The sequence below is a fragment of the Ips typographus genome, linkage group LG12, assembly GCF_016097725.1.
Source record: "Ips typographus isolate SLU linkage group LG12, UJ_Ityp_2.0, whole genome shotgun sequence".
NCBI classification, from domain to species: domain Eukaryota; kingdom Metazoa; phylum Arthropoda; class Insecta; order Coleoptera; family Curculionidae; genus Ips; species Ips typographus.
In genome coordinates, this window is record NC_138433.1 from 4,516,399 (window position 1) to 4,519,089 (window position 2,691).

At 32.3% G+C, this 2,691-nt stretch overlaps 1 long non-coding RNA gene across 1 annotated transcript; it reads left to right on the forward strand.

The window, feature by feature from the left end:
• Nucleotides 1-923: 923 nt before the first annotated feature.
• Nucleotides 924-2,389, forward strand: LOC145736535 (uncharacterized). Its single transcript, XR_014179998.1, has 2 exons — nucleotides 924-1,268; nucleotides 1,330-2,389. It is a non-coding gene; the product is annotated as an uncharacterized LOC145736535 (long non-coding RNA).
• Nucleotides 2,390-2,691: the final 302 nt, after the last annotated feature.

Here is a 2,691-nt window from a genome sequence, read left to right on the forward strand (position 1 = left end):
AATTATTGTTGTAGGAAAAGGTCGTCCAGCTGTTGTTATTCCTAGAGAACAATTAGCTTTTTTAGTAAATGAAGGTTTTTCTGCATCAAAAATATCAAAACTATTATGTTGTTCTAAAACAGTTGTTTACCGTAACTGTTACAAGGAAGGCATAAGGTTTAGAGACAAATATTCAAACTTAAGTGAGGAACAACTCAGGGAAGTTGGCGCGAAACGAAAACGAAGAAGTTAGGTTATTAAGATTTCTTCTTAATTTCTTTATTATTTTATTGGTCTTTCGGGTTGTTCAGTATAGGTATGCCCAAAGGAATTTTAAAATCGTTATTGATAATGATATGTATTTCCAAAACCGCGTGTGCGTTTTAATGACTTTGAAAACGTTTTGATCAGCCGAACTTTTTGTTTTTAAAAACAAAAATCACATTGCACAGTTGACGTAGTTTTCTCTTATTTAAAGAAAAGGACAGACCAACGATTTTGAGAAATCTTAAAAAAAGTATTTCAGGTTACTTGTTTGCGGTGTGTCGTTATAAAATAGTTATTTATGCAACAAGTGCAAAAAGTACATTTTTTTGAACGCAACGTGAAAATTGTTAGACGAGACCAAAGGTCGAGTTTAACAACACGTAAGTGCAAAAAGGGACTTTTTGCATGTATTGCATACAAAATTTTTTATAAAATCGACTTATTTGATGACAAAAGTACATTAGTTGTTAATTTTAAAATATGAAATGTCTGACTTGACAGGAATTTCTCCTACCTGCAGGTACCTATTAGACGTGCAATTTTGTAGTTCAAAAAAGACTTTGTTGCACTAGTACAAAAAAAGGAACTTTTGCACGAAAACTATGCAAAATGAAAAGAAATCCACATAAACTTTTCTTAGGAAAACGTATGGGCTATCACATGTAGCCCATCAGAATGCGTTGAAGTTAGAGTTTTTATAGTTATTTAACCAACGAGTGTATTAACGAATGCGATTAATAATCGAAAGGTTTTAACGCGTAAACGATAGTAAACGCGTTAATAATTGAGATTTTTAATCGCTTATTAATATAAGAGTTGGTTACAACAATTTTCCGCCGACTGTAGTATAGGTACCTATAATAAATAGTTTGAAGTAGAAGTCCATTGTCTCGCAGTGGAGGTGTAAGAATACAGGGTGCGGAATAACACACAGTCTTCTCCACTATAAATTTAATAACAAATTTGTTATGTAGCATTTAATAGTTACTAAGTGTAGTTAAGTGTTTTTTCTCCATGATAAGGTAATGAAACTTTTTTATACTTTAATTTTATATTTCAAATTCTTTTTCAACCATTTTACAGTTTAGTTGCCTTCCATTAATGTTAAGTTAACTCTTTGCTACTAATGGGTCTCGCTGTCTATCCCTGTATAGAAAGACAGCGTCTAATGTGTTAAGCAGCTTTTAAGATATGTCCTTCGCCATTGTCCACATTTTTGAGTTCACCTTTGTTAGCGTAAAGCGTAGAGCGTTTTAATTCTTTTAGCTCCTGATGATGGGCATGTCTATGCCCGAAACTAGTCGAGCGCGCCCCCATTAACTGGTGGGTTAATAAATTTATAGTGGAGAAGACTGTGTGTTATTCCGCACCCTGTACCTATAATAAATGTTTGTAATCCTAAAAAGTTATTTAATATTTACCTACTAATTGTCAGTTGTATACACGCCACTGACAATGACAACAAAACATGTATGATAACTGACATTCACAGTTAGCTTTGTCGGAAATGGCGGATGGAGAACTAACCTAACGGTAATTAAAGTACGCCTCTTTCTGTCTGTTTAATACAGTTAAAAAACATAGAACTTCTACGAGCGTATCATTAAAGAAAATACATTAAAGTAAAACAATTGAAAAATCATGCATTAATGGGACTCATTAATGAACAATTTTGCTTCCGTTATTGTCCATTAAAAAAACTGTTAATATACGGTCAACGGAAAAAATAATTAAGTAGGGAGTTAGGTACATAGGTACTACTTGTTAGAATTTTGTTTTATATCGTTCCCTCAATTAAAGTTATAAAATCGTATATTATAACGATATAAATATAAATATAATATAAATTAAATCAGTACTTTTCAAAACATTTGCAATATTCCAGACTGGTTAGAAACCTCGTATAATATCGTAGTGTACGCAGTACGCATTAAAAGAATCGATCATCCGGTCGATATCGGGACCACATAACATCTCTATTAAAGCAACCTCAACTCTTGAACGCCTATCGTACAGATTCCTACTATTTCTACTTCCAAACTCCGCCACATGCAACATGCAGCAGCACGTATTTTTTACAATAGATTGCGCGAACGAACGTAAAAATGTGGTACTCGTAGTTAAATGTATTGTATTAATTCAACCAACGTTTTAATTCCTGGATTTATTGCAATTGTTTATTTTGAACATCGTTTGTATTTTTAAACGAATGTTTAAAATCATCGAACGCAAAAATTCACTGAATTTTTACAATTGTTTCATTTTAAGCTGTGGTTGAAATATTTAAAGTAACGTAATAATTAAAGGATCGCCAAATTACCATGATTTTTTACACTCGTTTGTCTGAGGGGAAAGTGAAAGTAACGTTTTAATTCAACAAACGCTAAATTAAGCATTGTTTTTATTTGGTGGTATTAAATATGTACATGATTTTTAAACTAACGC